This window comes from Oryctolagus cuniculus, chromosome 2 (genome assembly GCF_051225735.1).
Source record: "Oryctolagus cuniculus isolate XC-2025 breed Fujian yellow rabbit chromosome 2, ASM5122573v1, whole genome shotgun sequence".
Classification (NCBI taxonomy): Eukaryota; Metazoa; Chordata; class Mammalia; order Lagomorpha; family Leporidae; genus Oryctolagus; species Oryctolagus cuniculus.
The window spans coordinates 103,413,066-103,431,752 of record NC_142868.1 but is presented as its reverse complement, the minus strand read 5'-3'; the positions used below and the strand labels follow the sequence as shown (position 1 = coordinate 103,431,752).

General features: G+C 39.9%; 1 long non-coding RNA gene and 1 pseudogene across 3 annotated transcripts; one reads left to right on the top strand and one right to left on the bottom strand.

The window, feature by feature from the left end:
- Positions 1 to 6,310: 6,310 nt before the first annotated feature.
- On the bottom strand, positions 6,311 to 17,547 carry LOC127489947 (uncharacterized). 2 transcript variants are annotated; one of them, XR_016230140.1, is made up of 2 exons: positions 17,497 to 17,547; positions 6,311 to 6,708 (listed from the first exon to the last, which is right to left on the bottom strand). It is a non-coding gene; the product is annotated as an uncharacterized LOC127489947 (long non-coding RNA). The 2 variants fall into 2 exon arrangements; XR_016230141.1 differs by lacking the exon at positions 6,311 to 6,708 and adding an exon at positions 8,732 to 9,506.
- On the top strand, positions 9,555 to 11,099 carry LOC149127967 (BRISC complex subunit Abraxas 2 pseudogene; annotated as a pseudogene). Its single transcript, XR_016230135.1, has one exon. The product of XR_016230135.1 is annotated as a BRISC complex subunit Abraxas 2 pseudogene (transcript).
- Positions 17,548 to 18,687: the final 1,140 nt, after the last annotated feature.

Below are 18,687 nucleotides of genomic sequence, written 5' to 3'. Positions count from 1 at the left end.
ATAAAGTGAAAAATACTGTTTGAGTACTAGTTATAGCATTAAATCTCAATGTACAGCACACTAAGGACAAAGATCCTACATGAGGAGTAAGTGCACAGTGACTCCTGTTGTTGACTTAACAAATTGACACTCTTGTTTATGGCCTCAGTAATCACCCTAGGCTCTTGTCATGAGCTGCCAAGGCTATGGAAGCCCCCTGAATTCACTGACTCTGATAATTTTTAGACAAGGCCATGGTCAAAGTGGAAGTTCTTTCCTCCCTTCGGAGAAAGGTACCTCCTTCTTTGATGACCCGTTCTTTCCACTGGGATCTCACTCCTGGAGAGCTTTCATTTAGGTTTTTTTAAATTTTATTTTTCCAGAGTGTTTTGGCTTTCCATGCCTGAAATACTCTCATGGGCTTTTCAGCCGGATCCGCATGCTTTAAGGGCTGATTCTGAGGCCAGAGTGCTGCTTAGGACATCTGCCATTCTATGGGTCTGCTGTGTATCTCACTTCCCATGTTGGATCATTCTCTCCCTTTTTTATTCTATCAGCTAGTATTTGCAGACACTAGTCTTGTTTATGTGATCCCTTTGGTTCTTAGTCCTATCATTAGAATCTTATCCTTCTTTTGAAAGGATTCTGGATGCCACAGCGACATTGTTGCTGAAGGTTTGCAATATGCTTAGTGTCTTGATCTACAAAAATGTGCCTCAGCTGAATGGTGTGTGACTTGTCTGTGGGCTTTTTGTTGGGTCAGTCCATGTTGGGCTGTTTTGTCGCACTGGAGCTTACCCATGTCATGCAAAAGCTGGAAGTGGTAAGTGATATAACATGGAGGCTGCTAAGGTAGCATGTGTGACACTTTTCCTGAATCAAATCAAAAGCCTATAGTCAAAAGCCTCATTTACACAATGAGGGGAGTTAGAGACAGTGGGAGGATTTTAATTGGTGAGAAAACAAGAGCCCTCGGAACAGACAATCCAGAGTGCGGAACATAAGAAGGAGACTAATATGTGAAAGACCCTGAGACACTGGAACATTTGGAAGAAAAGACAAGCAAAGAAACAACCTGAGATGTGTTAAATAGCCTCCAAGAACAAATCTGAGTGAAACCAACACTTGCTCTCAGGAAAATAGACTTTTCTTCACCTTGCACTGCAGTTTAGTTCACAGGTTCCAGTGCAAATATGGAATAGGAAATAATCATCAAGAACATGAACATAAAACTCACTTGCTGGGACTGGCATTGTGGTACAGCACATTAAACTATCACTTATGATGCCTGCATCTCCAATCAGAGTGCCAACTTGAATCCTAGCTGTGTTCTTTCTGATCCAGTCTCCTAACCAGTGCCTAGGAATTAGCAGATAATGGCTTGATTACTTGACTCCTTGCCACCCACATGAAATACTCAGATGAGGTTCCTGACTCCTGGCTTTAGTCTGGCCCAGGCCCAACTGTTGAAGCCATTCAGAGGGAACCAGTGAATGGAAATCTCTCTCCCTCTTTATTCCTCCCCTATGTATGTATATCTCCTTCCTTCTCACTCTGCCTTCCAGCAAAATAAATAAATCTCTAAAATATCTCCCTTCAGGATCAAGCATCTGGGGGATACTACACTTTAGGAGCAAATGGATTGATTTGTTCAGAGTACTCAAAGCAGCTTCTTTATATCCCCATTCTTTCTCTGTACATACTTACGTTTTTATGCATCAGTGTGAATTTTCATTCATTTTCTCATATCTAGTGTGACCTAGATATGTTTTTATAGTACTTATTACAACATCAGTGTGAATTTTCATTTATTATCTCATATCTAGTCTGTGACCTATTAAAAAGCAGCCTTCTTGATTGCGTGTCTTTTTGCTGCTCCATCCCAAATACTTAGAATAGTGTCTAGTACCTGACATGTGAAGATCATTTATTGAATGAACAAACTGAGCTATTTACTAAATGTTAATGGAGGAGCTTATGTTCAATCAGTCCATTTATAAAATAAAGCTCAGCTGACTATGAGATGTTTATATTGTATATAAAATATATATGAATTTGCAGTCTGCCTTTGAACTCAGTCATAAGCATCAGCATCCTTGTCTCCTTAATTTGTTGTGGGCAATAAGAAGATTTCTGCCTACTCTGTTTAAAGATCCCCATGGTTCTCAGTGTTCAAAGATCTTTTCTACTGGTAACCTTCCATGTCTACCTGGGTTCTCTTTGTACCCAAGCCTGGACTTGAGGATTGTGATTGTGGCTATGGATCTCAGCTCAAAACTCAAAATGTACCCACTGAAATGTTTTTTGATTTCCTTTTTGATTTACTCTTCAAGCCAATGGCTGTTTGACACTGTGTGGATTGACATCCACATATGTGTGACTTTTCCCATTTTTCTGGAATTGATTTCTATTTTAATTCCATTGGAGTTATGAAAGACAATGATATGACTCCAATTTTCTAAATGTTGTTGACACAGATTTTCTGAATTAACAGATGATCCCACCTGGAGAATTTTTGACAACTGTTGAGAAGAACACATGTTCTGATGCTGTCAGGTAGAATGCTGTGTAACTGTTATGGAAAGTTGTTGAAATCTACCACTCTTTATTGATTTCCCACCTAGATATTCTATTCTGTGTTGAAAGTGGAGTATTGATGTGTTCTGTTTGTTCCATTTCTGTTTATCCCTTCAGAGCTGTCAACATTTGCTTATATATTCTGATGTTCTGAAGTTGGGTATGCATGTTGTTCAACCTAGAAAAATACACAGAGGAACAACTCAAGAATATCAAGAATAATATGGGAACAAAATGAGGAATTCAAAAAACACATAGAACATTGAAGAAGAATCAATAAATTTTCGAGATGTAGAAAATGGTGAGGAGCAGACGCTGTGGTGCAGTGGGTTAAAGCCTTGGCCTGAAGTTATGCATTCCATATGGGCACCTGTTCTAGTCCCAGTTGCTCCTCTTCTGATCCAGCCCTCTGCTATGGCCTGGGATAGCAGTGGAAGATGGCCCAAGTCCTTGGGCTCCTGCACTCACATGAGAGACCTGGAAGAAGCACCTGGCTCCTGGCTTTGGATCAGCACAGCTCCAGCTGTTGTGGCCATCTGGGGAGTGAACCAAAAATGGAAGACCTCTCTCCCTGTCTCTACCTCTCTCTGTAACTCTGTCTTTCACATAAATAAAATAAACCTTTAAAAATAAATGAATAAAAAGAAAAAAATCAAATAGAAAACTACTCCAAAGAAACACAACAGAAGAAATATTTTGTTATGCACAAATGGGGTTGGACTTGTATGGTCCTCAGGCTCTGATGCTTTTCCCTGGTACAAATCCATGTCTTCTACTGAGAACGTCATCCCAGCATTTCTTCAGGGAGTGATCCACCCCACCTTTCAGTGCAAGTGTTAAGTGAGGATAGAACTAGCTCCTGCTGCAGGGGCAAGGGTCATGCTTGTTCTTCCTGCTGTGGCAGTGTTGGTGCATGAGGAGTTGGGGCTCAGGTGTGCACATTTTATGAGGGGATGCACAGGCCCCAGGATTTAGCCCTGGCTGTGGACACAACATCTCTCTGTTCAGCTCGAGGCACACCTTCTTCTACCTAAGTGTAAGATGCCCAGGGTGACCAAATTATGTTTCCCTCAAACACAGCTGGGAGGGAGGGAACCCAGGCCACACCCACACTGAACATGGCTTCTGCACTCTGTCATCAGTGTCTTTAGTTAGAGAGGATGGCATCTGATTCCTATTTAAAAAAAATGATATAGCAACTCAACAAAATAGAAACAAAATGTTATTGCTGTGAAAATGGGCAAATATAAGAGATTATACACACTATATAATGATTAAGGGATCAATACAACAAGAAGATATAACAATTATCAATGTATATGCACCTAACTAGAGGGCACCAGTTTATCTAAAAGATTTGTTAACGGACTTAAAGGGAGACTTAGACCCCAATACAATAGTACTGGGGGACTTCAATACTCCATTCTCAGAAATAGACAGATCAATAGGACAGAAGATCAACAAGGACACAGTAGATTTAAACGACATTATAGCCCAAATGGATCTAACAGATATATACAGAACTTTCAATCCTACAGCTAAAGATTTTACATTCTTCTCAGCAGTACATGGAACCTTCTCTAGGATTGACCACATACTAGGCCATAAAGCAAGTCTCAGCAAATTCAAAAGAATTAGAATCATACCATGCAGCTTCTCAGACCATAAAGGAATGAAGTTGGAAATTAGCAACTCAGGAATCCCTAGAGCATAAGCAAACACATGGAGACTGAACAACATGCTCCTGAATGAACAATGGGTCATAGAAGAAATTAAAAGAGAAATAAAAAATTTTCTGGAAGTAAATGAGGATAACAGCACAACATACCAAAACTTATGGGACGCAGCAAAAGCAGTGTTAAGAGGAAAGTTTATATCAATAGGTGCCTACATCAAGAAATTGGAAAGGCACCAAATAGATGAGCTTTCAATTCACCTCAAGGATCTAGAAAACCTACAGCAAACCAGACCCAAATCTAGTAGGAGAAGAGAAATAATTAAAATCAGAGAAGAAATCAACAGGATTGAATCAAGAAAAACATTTCAAAAAATCAGCCAAACGAGGAGCTGGTTTTTTGAAAAAATAAACAAAATTGACACCCCATTGGCCCAACTAACTCAAAAAAGAAGAGAAAAGACCCAAGTCAATAAAATCAGAGATGAAAAAGGAAATGTAACAACAGACACCACAGAAATAAAAAGAATCATCAGAAATTACTACAAGGACTTGTATGCCAGCAAACAGGGAAACCTATCAGAAATGGATAGATTCCTGGACACATGCAACCTACCTAAATTGAACCAGGAAGACATCGAAAACCTAAACAGACCCATAACTGAGACAGAAATTGAATCATTAATAAAGGCCCTCCCAACAAAGAAAAGCCCAGGACCAGATGGATTCACTGCTGAATTCTACCAGACATTTAAAGAAGAACTGACTCCAATTTTTCTCAAACTATTCAGAACAATCGAAGAAGAGGGAATCCTCCCAAATTCTTTCTATTAAGCCAGCATCACCTTAATTCCTAAGCCGGAAAAAGATGCAGCACTGAAAGAGAATTACAGACCAATATCCCTGATGAACATAGATGCAAAAATCCTCAATAAAATTCTCGCCAATAGAATGCAACAACACATCAGAAAGATCATCCACCCAGACCAAGTGGGATTTATCCCTGGTATGCAGGGATGGTTTAATGTGCGCAAGACAATCAATGTGATACACCACATTAACAGACTGCAGAAGAAAAGCCATATGATTATCTCAGTAGATGCCGAGAAAGCATTTGATAAAATACAACACCCTTTGATGATGAAAACTCTAAGCAAACTGGGTTTGGAAGGAACATTCCTCAATACAATCAAAGCAATCTATGAAAAACCCACAGCCAACATCCTATTGAATGGGGAAAAGTTGGAAGCATTTCCACTGAGATCTGGTACCAGACAGGGATGTCCACTCTCACCACTGCTATTCAATATAGTTCTGGAGGTTCTAGCCAGAGCTATTAGGCAAGAAAGAGAAATTAAAGGGATACAAATTGGGAAGGAAGAACTCAAACTATCCCTCTTTGCAGATGACATGATTCTTTATTTAGGGGACCCAAAGAACTCTACTAAGAGACTATTGGAACTCATAGAAGAGTTTGGAAAAGTAGCAGGGTTGTCCCAAAGAAGGAAACTAGGCAAGGTCACCACTTTGATCCCACTTGGACTTTGCAACACTACCTCCTATTTTGTGTGTATTTTTTGGGAGCCTCATGTAGGCTGTCCTGTCCCATATAGAAACACTTTATTAGAAGAGTTAAAATCTGGGTCAGCCTGTTAGAGCTATACTCTAGGTCATGACAGGCAGAATGGGAAGAGGAATGTTGTGATGGCACTCATCTTCTTTTATGTGAATCATAAGCTAGAGAAATGTTCAGACAGAAATCTGTGCTTGACCTTGCTAACAGAAAGTTACCTAAAACAGAAACAGTATTGAAAGCCAGATGGGGTTACCATACCACCAGACCCAGCTTTAGAACCACTGCAGGAAGTTGAAAATGTACTTAACAGAGTCATACACTTCTCCCTGGGTGATGGGCAATTTCACCACACTGACAATGAAGCCCAATGCTGATTCATCTTGAGTGCAAATGCAGAGTGATCTTCATAACTGTGCAGAGGGATCTTTATAATCATGGCTTGGTAATGGCCAATACAACCTACTGCTCCTGTTCTTTAAAAAGAAATAAACAAACAAAAAACCCAATTGCATAATTTAATGAAAATATAAAGATTTTCAGCTACATGTACAGTATTGGTGGTAATGTAAAATGATGCAACCACCACAGAAAACAGTATGAATGTTCTTCCTTGTTTTTTTTTTTTTTTGTTGTTGTTGTTGACAGGCAGAGTGGACAGTGAGAGAGAGAGAGAGAGAGAGAGAGAAGGTCTTCTTTTTCCTTTGGTTCACCCTCCAATGGCCACTGTGGCTGGCATGCTGCGGCTGGCACAACGTGCTGATCAGAAGCCAGGATCTGGCCGGTGCACCATGCTGATCCGAAGCCAGGATCCAGGTGCTTCTCCTGGTCTCCCATGCAGGTGCAGGGCCCAAGGACCTGGGCCATCCTTCACTGTACACCCGGGCCACAGCAGAGAGCTGGCCTGGAAGAGGAGCAACCAGGACAGAATCCAGCATTTAAGAGTTTATTTTGAAATTATTTCAAACTTACAGAAATACCATGAGTGAGTCCCATTCATTGAGAATGCCCAGTTAGTATCCTTTTAGCACTTTGCCCCTGACCCAAGATGTTTCTGCTAACTATAGGGTGGTCCCCTGATAAATAGCATATGAACCCCAATTTAGGAAACCAACATTAATTCAACACTATAACTCAATCCACAGAACCAATACATTTTTTCCAAATGTATTAAAATATCTTTTCTCCATTGTGAGTCAATGTTATTTTTCTGGAATTCTCCTTGACACTTTTCTAATATGTAAACTCTTAATAGATATCAAGAGCAGAGATGACTCAAGCTGGGTCTGTCCAGTGTTCCTTTCTGAGAAAATGTGGGCCCTGTATTCTCATCGGAAGCACCCTGGTCTGATGCTGGGCTCTCCCCAGTCTTCCATCCATTCCACAATGCATGCTATCAACTTGGTATTTAGTGAATTTCTGCCAGATTGATTCACATACAACCTTTTAAGGATTTATTTATTTATTTTGAAGGCAGAATGACAATGAGAGAGGGATCTATATCTATATCTATGTCTATATCTATATCTTTTAAAATTATTTATTTATTCATTTGAAAGAGTTACACAAAGAGAGAAGGTGAGGCAGAGAGAGACAGGTCTTCCATCTGCTGGTTCACTCCCAAATTGGCTGCAACAGACAGAGCTGCATTGATCCAAAGCCAGAAGCCAGGAGCTTCTTCTGGGGCTCCCATGCAGGTGCAGAGGTCCAAGCACTTGGGCCAGCTTCTACCGCTTTCCCAGGCCATAGCAGAGAGCTGTATCTCTCTCTTTCTTTCTCTCTCTCTCTCTCTCTCTCTCTATCTCTATCTCTATCTCTATCTCTATCTCTATCTCTGCTGGTTTATTTCCAAAAGAGTTGCAAAGGTAAGTTCTTTGTCAAGCTGAAGCTAGGATGAACAACTGTTTCCTGGTCTTCCACATGGGTGGCAGGGCCCAAGGACTTGGACCATGTTCTGAAGCCTTTCCAGGTGCAATCACATTATGCTTGATCAAAAGCAGAGAAGCTGGGACTTGAAGCAGCACAACCGCACTCTGATGTGGAATGCTGGTGAGGCAAGCAGTGACAGAACTTGCTGCACCACAACATTTGCATATTCTGGTGCTATACACAAATTTTTATTCCTTTTTGGAATGTGCTGATTTTTATTAAAAAATATTCTAATATTATGACAGTATCCTATTTCCTATCAAATTTCATCCAGTACCTTTGATATTCATTACTTTTAATCATCAACACTATATGAATGCTGGTGTTTTAATTCCCAATATTGTTTCTCCAATATTTTGATTTAGCATCAAAGCTAAAGGCTCACTCTTCTGTCCTAGTTATTGTGTCATTATGTATTATATCATTATGAGTTCATAGATTCTTATCTTGTTAAAGGTATTATAGTCTTAAATTAAGAGTTCTGATGCCCAAGTTATTCCAGATCCTAGTGGAATCCTCTTCAACACACCAAATTAGGGCCCTAATATCTACAGTGGGTTTAAGTACCATCCTAGGAGAATAGATTCACTAATTCTTATCTCTCTTCCCTGAATTATATTTCCCTTAAAGGTGCCATTTCTTTCATCAAATATTGTTACTATTAATGAATATTTACAATTCATCTGTACTCTTCAATGTTTTCTCTGGAAATGTTCTTTAGGACTTAATTAAAAGGCCATTTAAAAAAAAATCTCATCATGTCACACTCCTCTTTCAACTGTGTGGATGGTTTCCCATGACCTTTGAACAAGAACCATATGACTTACCATGGTCTTCAGAAAAACAATGCTATGGGTTGTACCCTATTAGGTCTTGTCTGATCACTATTCTCTTCTTACATTCTAGGACTCAGAATGCTCTCAGTTGTACCCAAACTTTACAAATTTCCTCTCAATCCATCAAAAATTACTAAAAGTTCCAAACATGAGGCTAAACTCTTTTTTTTTTTAATAAAAAAGATCTTATTATTTAATTTGAAAGGTAGAGTTACAGACACAGGGAGAGACAGAGAGAAAGGTCTATCCCCTGGTTTACTCCCCAAATAGCCACAACAGACTGAGCTGGGTCGATCTGAAGCCAGGAGCCAGAAGCCTGGAGCTTCACTCTTCTCCCCCACACGGGTGCAGGAGCCATCTCTGACTGCTTTCCCAGGCCAAAGCAGAGAGCTGGATTGGAAGAAGAACAGCTGGAACTCAAACTGGCACCACAGGCAGAGACTTAGCCCACTATGCCATAGTGCTGGACCCTAAGCTCTTTTAAAATAAGATTTACAGTATTTGTTTGAAAGGCAGAGATACAAAGAGAGAAGGTTGCAGGGAGAGATAGAGATCTTCCATCTGCTGGTTCATCCCCCAAATAGATGCAGTAACAGGGAGATGGATCATAAATGGAGCAGCTGGGACTCAAACCTGTGCTCACATGAGATGCTGGCATTACAGGTAGTGGCTCCATGTGTCAGCTACTTCATTTCTTCTTTCAAAGGAGTTCTCATCTCTGATTCAGAAAGATGTACCAAAGGACCTTTGCAGTGGTTATGATAAATTATCTCTTTTAAACTTTAAATTACACAGAACACACAGTATAAGTAAATTATTTACCAACACAACCTCATTCCTTGATACTTGCCTAACTCAGATGAGATGTGTAATGAATACTTATAACTGGGTAAAAAGCGATGATCATGTCCATAAAGAAGATTGCAGTATAGCTCAGCTGAACAGGCAAAGGATAACATGATACTGTGAGTTAGTCAATAGCAACACAAAAATGCAATAAGTGATTATTTAAAATGTATGATATTAAAATAATGCACTCAGAGAATTTCATCATGACAGCCTCCATTTTGGACTACACCTTCAACACCATAAGTTTCTATAGCACCAGGAGTAATGTGGGCCCTGAGATATTGTTGCTGAGAGAGAGAAGGCAAGAAGCAACTTTTAGCATCAGTCACTCACACATTAGCAAGACAGAATTTCTGCAAATAATTGAAATCCATAATCATCAGCTTTGTTCAAAACTTCATTTTCTGTAACTGTAAAAGGAAAATTAAGGGAAGAGATTTGGGAATTCTTAGATATGTGAAAGAAGATTATTGAGTGGTATGTAACTTGGCAAACCTGCAGCAGCAGGTTTTATATAAGGAACAGATCACCCATAAAGAGCTCACTCACACCACCAGAGTGCCCAATGTTGGCTTCCTTCTCTTCAGCTTCATCTCCATTATCAGTAATTCTATTCATGTTTTAGAATTTAGTTCAATTTGAAGGCATAATCAGAGGATATCACTACTCCTAATCTAGGTAATACTAGTGAGCAAAAATGCAGTGTCTTCAATGGCAAACACCCACCCTTCAGTATTATGCCAAACTTATTAAAGAACATGATACTGGCATTTTTACAATGATGGAGTAATAAAAATCATTAGGGCAATTTATCAGGTTTATAATGCACATCAAGAGAAAGTGCTGGCAGGGTGTGCAGGTATAGAGCATAGTGTGCAAATTGTTAAATATTGTCAGGGAGAAGTGTGGGGAGCCATTGCACTGCGCCCTAAAGATGGCGCCGGCTCCTTTCTCCTGGAAGGACTGGCAAGAAACAAACAACTCCTAATAAGGAGATGGCTGAGCTCCCTTCTGGCTTCCGCATTGCTGTACCAATCAATGCTTGCCACTTGGCTGCTTTTGATTGGTGTGCTGATGGCTATAAGAGGGAGGGGAGAGGAAAGGAGGCGGAAGAAGAAGTTTGTAAAAGGTTCCTGAATAAACTGCTGGAAGAAGAGTTCGGGTCGTGTCTTCCTTGCTGGTCGAGGGACGCGACAGAAAGTGAAAAAATTAAGACAAACCATGCTGGGTAAAAATAAATAGGAACAAAAAGATTTCAGCAGGCAATGTTAAGCAGAGAAATACCACATGGAAGTTTAGAATCACTGTTTATTCTTTGGATGTCCTATTCTGGGTTCACAGCTGGAAGGAGATGCAGGGGTCCCTGATGCTCTTCATGATAAGTTTTTCCCAACCAAGACAGTATTCTTAGTCATTCTCACATGGAAGCAAGTGTCTTTATGCCTTGATCTCAGCTGTGGGCTCTTTCAATTATGCTTCTTCCAGTGCTGGACTTAAGTATCCTGCAAATGGAGCAGATTTTCCTCCCCCAAAGAGCAGCTGGAGACAACAGTGGGGAATCAGATGACAGTAATTGTAAAAATTTAATTGATCCTACAGAGCCCTCTAGTGGTGAATAGTCACATTCAAATGATTAATGACCCATTATTATAGCCCAATAAGGACCCCAGTAACACTCAGACCTCCCAGAGTTAATGAAACCAAAGATGCTCTCCAGTTAGCACACCTTCTCTCGCTTGTTATTGAGAGAGGTGCTTGAAGACTTAATCTAGGAGAGCTTCCTTGTCAGATGCTTTGACCCTCAAGAGGAGAGGTCTTGCACACAGTAATCATCCCTGGTCCATGTCCTTGGATGCAATGTGCAAGCTTCATGAAACAGAAAAATTAAGAAAAGGGAAGAAAGAAAGAAAGAAAGAAAGAAAGAAAGAAAGAAAGAAAGAAAGAAAGAAAGAAAGAAAGGGAGAGAAAGAGAGAGAGAAAGAGAGAAAGAGAGAGAGAAAGAGAGAAAGAGAGAAAGAGAGAAAAGAAAAGAAAAGAAGAGAAAAGAAAAGAAAAGAAAAGAAGAGAAAAGAAAAGAAGAGAAAAGAAAAGAAAAGTTGCATTGTGGTGCAACTCATGGGTTTACCGTAAATTTAGATAAAGTGGGGGCCGGTGCTGTGCCATAGTCATTAAGCCTCTGCCTGTGGCACTGGTATCCCATACAGGTGCCGGTTCATGCCTGAGCTGCTCCACTTCCAATCCAGCTCTGTGCTAATGACCTGGGAAAGCAATGGAAGATGGCCCAAGTGCTTGGACCCCTGCACCCATGTGTGAAGAAGCTCCTGGCTTTGAGTTGGTCCAGCTCTGGCCATTGTGTCCATTTGGGGATGAACTAGCAAATGGAAGACCTCTCTCTTGGTCTCTCCCCTTGTCTGTCTGTGCCTGCTTGTCAAATAAATAAGAAAATATTTTTTAAAAATTAGACAAAGTGAAATTTATCTGTGTAATTTCTGTTCTATAAAGTAAATGAGAAATTAGAGACTAAGTATAATTGGTTTTCAAATTTCCTGTACATCAAAAATTTACCTCTTGCAGTATCATGCAGTAAAATTTACTTTTTCAAAGAGGAACAAGTTTAACAAGAGCCTTCAAAGAACTTTCTATGATAAGCCAAATTCAGTGTTGCCAGAAAAAAATTTGTAAATTTTAGGAAGGCTGATCAGAATAAATCAGATATGACTTCTCCTATCCACATGACTTTGTGAAATTAAGAGAGTGCTTTGTTTCAATTTTCTACAGATGAATATTGTCACTTGAAATTTTTTCTTTAAAACTATTAATTACCAGTAATCATTCATCCAAAGAAGTACATGATAACATATATTAATTATTTTTATTCAGCACATCATAGTGACAAATGTGCAGTAGTAGCACATTTATAGTCTGTCCTGGACTCTTTATTAAAAATATTTCATTTTTTCTTGAATCTATTCTGCTTTCTTGATTTCTTTTTTTAAAAAAGATTTATTTATTTATTTATCTGAAAGTCAGACTTACAGAGGAGGGAAAGGGGGAGATAGGGTAAGAGAGATAGATATCTTTCACCTGCTGGTTCACTCCCCAAATGACTACCATGGCTGGGATTGGGCCAGGTAAAAACAAGAAGCATGGAACTCCAACTGGTTCTTTCATATAGGTGGGAAGTGCCCAAGTACTTCAGCAATGTTCTGCTGCTTTCCTACACACATTAGTAGTGAACTGGATCAGAAGTGGGACTTGAACCTGAGTTCATCTGGGATGCCAGCATTGCGAGCAGCTGCTTAATCTGCACCAAAATGCTGGCCCCTGTTCTTGATTCTTAAAGGAAGGACACAGTAATGTCTAGCTGAAGAGAGATATGTACCAGACTTGAGTTTTCCTATGGACAGATTACAGACACTGTAGATTTAGCTGAGTTTATACCCAAGGGGTACGACTCATTTGTTTCTTTTTTTAAAGATGTATTTTATTTACTTGAAAGACAGAGTTACAGAGAGAGGTAGAGCCAGAGCCAGAGCGAGAGCAAGAGAGAGAGAGAAAGACAGAGAGAGAAGATGTCTTCCATTTCACTGGTTCTCTCCCCAGTGACTGCAATGGCCAGAGCTGAGCTGATCCAAGCCAGGAGCCAGGAGCCAGGAGCCAGGAGCCAGGAGCCAGGAGCCAGGAGCTTCTTCCAGGTGTCCCATATGGGTGCAGGGGCCCAAGGACTTGGGCCATCTTCCAATGCTTTCTCAGGCCATAGCAGACAGCTGGATCAGAAGAGGAGCAGCCAGGACCAGAACTGGCTCCCACAGGGATGCTGGTGCTGCACGCTAGGGCTTTAACCCATTGCACCACAGCACTGCCCCCCATTTAGGTCTTCTAACAAATCCTGGTGTTAGCTTGACTTGTAAATAGAGATAATTGATAAATTGCACAATAATCTTGGTAAATAATAGAGATATCTTTTGTTTATTTAGGAGAATTTTAAAAGTAATTATATAAGGAATATAATGAGGGGCTAGCATTTAAGCCACCATTTGTGAGAATGAAGTCCTATATGGGTGCCAGTTCAAGTTCTGGCTGCTACACTTCTGATCCAGCTCCCTGATAATGGTCTGGGAAAACATAAGAGAATTGGCCAAGTGCTTGGGCTCCTTCATCCATGTGGGAGGCCTGAAAGAAGCTCCTGGCTTTGACCTAACCCAACCCCTGCAATTGCAGCCAGTTGGAGAGTGAACCAGCTGATGGAAGATCTGTCTTTCCCTCTTCTCTATAACTTTGACTTTGAAATAAACAAATAAGTCTTTTATAAAAAGAATATAAATAAAAATAAACTCTTTAGAAATAGATGATTTTAGGAGGTCATCAATGTGGCTGAGGAAGTTATGTCCTATCTATAATGCTGGCATCTCATATGGGTACCTGTTCAAGTCCTGATGCTCCACTTCCTATCCAGCTCCCAGCCAATGGCCTGGGGAAGCAGCTGAAATGACCCACATGATTGGGTCCCCGCTATCCACATGGAAGGCCAGGATGAAGCTTCCTTCTCCTGGCTTTGGCTTTACCCAGCTCTGGCCATTGCAGCCATCTGGGGAGTGAAGCAGCAGATGGAAAGTGTCTTTGACTCTGTTTCTCCATCCTTATAAATCTGCTTTCAAATGAATACAATACATCTTTAAAAAGCCAAAAAATAGGTGATTTTATCCAATGTTAAAATGAATTCTTTAATGTTTCTTCAAAGGTACTTTATTCTTCTGAATTGTAGAAAATAGTTGAAAATATTTAAACCAATTTTTACAGAGATTTTAAAAATTTATTTAAAAGAATTAGAGAGATAACTATAGAGATAGAAATTTAAAGAAATATAGAGAGAGGGAGAGAGAGATAGTGACAGAAAGAGAGAAAGACCTTTCATTTGTTGGTTCTCATCTCAAATGGCCACAATGGCCAGGGCTAGGCTGATCCAAATCCAGAAGCCAGGAGCTCCTTCTGGGCTGCCCACATAGGTGTAGGACCCTAAATACTAGGACTATCTGGGACTTGAATTGGTGGCCATATGGGATGCCAGTACCATGGTTGCTGGCTTTACCCACTATTTCCACAGCGCTGGCCTGCAATTTTATTTTAAAAATAATACAAAATAAGTTGCATATTCTACTTACAATCAAACAGATTAAAAATAGGTACATTTGTTTTGGGAACCTCTAATATTTTCAATCATTATACCAATTTAAAAATCTTGGTACATCAGCTTGAACAGATATGGAGATCCAGGTTGGGTAGATTTTTCTCTTCTATGGAATTAACATACATACAATCTATAATCCTAATGATTTTTAGTTTTTAACTAAGCTTTATATAAAAGCACACAAATTTCATGGCTATAAAATTAAATGATAATATGTATTGCCCATGAACCTTTTTAAATATCTTCTTATAAAATATAGGGGCTGGCACTGTGGCATAGTGAGTAAAACCACCACCTGCAGTGCCACACCCCATATGGGCACTGATTTGATACCCAGCTGCTCCACTTCTGATCCAGCTCTCTGCTGTGGCCTGGGAAAGCAGTAGAAGATGACCCAACTCCTTGGGCCCCTGCACCCACATGGGAAGCCTGGAAGAAGCTCCTGGCCTCTGGGTTGATTGGTGCAGCTCTGGTTCATTGTGGCCAATTGGGGAGCGAACCAGTGGATGGAAGACCTCTCTCTCTCTTTCTCTCATCTCTTTCAGTGTAACTGACTTTCAAATAAATGTTTTTTTAAGATAAATATTATATACAATTATCATTATGCATCTATTGTTATAGAGTACCACATTGAAGCACACAACCCGAGTGAGTGTTGCTTGCTTAAATCCATTTAAGATAAAGAGTAATGTTCTCATGATAAAGGGCTGACTCCTATACCCTTGCACAGAAAAATAGCAGGAACATAAAGGTCACAATCTAATACCCTTGAATAGTAGCAAGTTACAGCAAAATACAGAGTGAAGGAGTCTGGAGAAACTAACTTAGCTTCATTTGATATTTCAGGTTAAACTTGGTCCTGTATTAATAATCATTATGAGCTACAACTTCTTGCATGCCATGTTAGTGTGTGAGACTTTTGTAAACTAGTTATGCCAAATAAAAACTGTTAGTAATTAAATATATGGTCTAGATAAATGGTGAGCATGCATCACAATAAGGAGTAAGATTAACTCACTCTTAGAACCATGAAGTTCCCAAAAGAAAAACAATAAAATAAATCAAGGGGCCAGCACTGTGGTGTAGCAGGTAAAGTCACCACTTGCAGTACCAGCATCCCATGCAGGCACTGGTTCAAGTCTTGGCTGCTCCATTTCCAATCCAGCTCTGTGCTATGGCCTGAGAAAGCAGTAGAAGATGGCTCAAGTCCTTGGGCCCCTGCACCCGTGAGGGAGACCTGAAGAAGCTCCTGGCTTCTGGGTTTGGATTTGTACAGCTCTGGCCATTGTGGCCAAATAGGGGAGTGAACCAGCAGATGGAAGACTTCTCTCTCTCTGCCTCTCCTTCTCTCTCTGTGTAACTCTGACTTTCAAATGGATGGATAAATCTTAAAAAAAAAAAAAGATACAGACTAGCTGAATGTAGTAAAACACAAGATCCATTTTGTCACTGCCTGTAATAAACACATCTCGGCTACAGAGATACATACAGACTTTGAAAGTTAAAGGATGGAAAATGATATTCCATGGTAATAAAAAGTAAAAAAGAGAAATATTAGCCATGATAATATCATGCAAAACAGACTTTAAAGCAAAAACTATTAAATAAGAAAAAGAAAGGCATTTTGTATTAATGAAGGGGTCAATCCAACAGAAAGATGTAATTATGGTAAATGTATATGTACCCAATGGCAGGGTGCATGATTGCTTTTCATTTTTTTTAAGATTCATTTATTTATTTGAAAAGCAGAGCTACAGAGAAGCAGAGGCAGAGAGAGAGAGAGAGAGAGGTCTTCCATTTGCTGGTTCACTCTTCAAATAGCCACAGTGGCCAGAGCTGAGCAAATCAGAAGCCAGGAGGCAGGAGCTTCTTCTGGGTCTCCCACATGGAAGCAGGGGCCCAAGGACTTTGGCCATCTTCTACTGCTTTCCCAGGCCACAGCAGAGAGCTGGATCAGAAGTGGAACAGGCTGGTGCCGCAGTTCACTAGGCTAATCCTCTGCCTGTGGTGCCAGTCCTGGTTGGGGCGCTGGATTCTGTTCCAGTTTCTCCTCTTCCAGTCCAGCTCTCTGCTGTGGCCCAGAAAGGCAGTGGAGGATGGCCCAGGTCCTTGGACCCTGTACCTACATGGGAGACCAGGAGGAAGCATCTGGCTCCTGGCGCAGCACATCGGCCGTAGCAGCCATTTGGGGGGTGAACCAATGGAAGGAAGACCTTTCTCTCTGTCTCTCTCACTGTCTAACTCTGCCTGTCAAAAAAAAAAAAAAAAAAAAGTGGAACAGTGAGGTCTCAAACCAGTGCCCATATGGAATGCTTCACCTGCTTTGCCACAGTTCCAGCCCCAGTGCCTGATTATTTAAAACAAAGGTTAATGGATCTTAACAGAAGCATCGACTTCAATACAATAGTAATGGGTGACAGCAATGTCACAGTTTCATCAATACACAGGACAACTAGACAAAGAAAAATCAAAGAAGACAGCTAATCTACAGTATGGACCAAAATGACAGAATTGACATATACAGAGCATTTCATCCCATAGTTGCAGAGTACACATTCTTATCATCAGCGCATGGAGCTTTTTCTAGGATAGATCATGTTAGGCCATAAAGCAAATCTCAGCAAATTAAAAGAAAATGAAATCATACCATGTATCTTTTCTGACCACAATGGAATGAATCTGAAAATTAAAAACATAAGAAACTCTAGAAAGTGTGCAAGCACATGGAGTCTGAACAGCCTGCTCCTGAATGAACAGTGGGTCACAGAAGAAATCAAATGTAAATCTAAAAATTACAGGAAAGAAATGAAAATGACAACATACATATCAAAACTTATGATATACAGCAAAAGCAATTCTGAGAGTTAAGTTTATAGCAATTAGTGCTTACCTCAAAATTGGAAAAGGATCAAACAAATGATCTAACAATCCATTCAAAACCTAGAAAAGCAATAATCCAAATCACAAATTAGTATGAGGAAAGAAATTCTTAAAATTAAAGAAGAAATAAAATTGAAACAAAAAAGAAACAAAATATCAGTGAAATGAAGAGCAATTATTTTTGAAAAAATTGAAATTGATACACCTATGCCTAACTAATAAAAAAAGAGAGAGTGGACATGACACATATTAATAAATTCAGAAATATAAAAGAAAATGTTAAACAGACACCACAGAAATAAAATTCACAAGAAATTATGAAAAAAGCTTTATGTCAACAAATAGGATAATTTAGAAGAAATGGATAGATTCCTAGATAAGCACAAACTACCAAAAATTAATGCATGAAGGCACTGAAAACCTAAACAAAACAATAACCAAGATGGAGACTGAATAAGAAATAAAGACCCTCCCCACATAGAAAACCCAAGGACTGAGCTCTACCTAACTTCTACAGAAAAACTAATTCTAATTCCTCTCAATCTATTTCAAACAACTGAGATGGAGGAAATTCTCCCAAACTCCTTCTATGAGACCAGCCTAACCTTAATTCGAAGACCAGAAAAACATACAACAAAGAAAGAGAATTATAAACCCGTATCACAGGTGAACAAAATAGGAGTGTTCACTTGGACCAAGTGGTATCTCTAGTATGCAGGAATGGTTCAACATATGCAAATTAACAAAGGTGACACATCATAATAACAAATGGAAGAATGAAAACTGTTTATTTATTCATCCTGAGTGTTGTATTTTATCAAGTGGTTTCTCTGCACCTATTGATATAACCATACAGTTTTTTTTTTAAGTTATTCTTTTTTTTTTAAGCTTTATTTTATTTATTTGAAAGACAGAGTTAGGCCAGTGCTGCAGCTGGCTAGGCTAATCCTCCTCTTGCAGCATTGGCACTCCAGGTTCTAGTCTCAGTTGGGGTGCCGGATATTGTCCCGGTTGCTCCTCTTCCAGTCCAGCCTGCACCTGCATGGGAGGCCAGGAGTAAGCACCTGGCTCCTGACTTCAGATCGGCGCAGTGGTCATTTGGGGAGTGAATCAACAGAAGGAAGACCTTTCTCTCTGTCTCTCTCTCACTGTATAACTCTGGCTGTCAAAAAAGAAAAAAAAAAAGAGTTGGAGAGAGGTA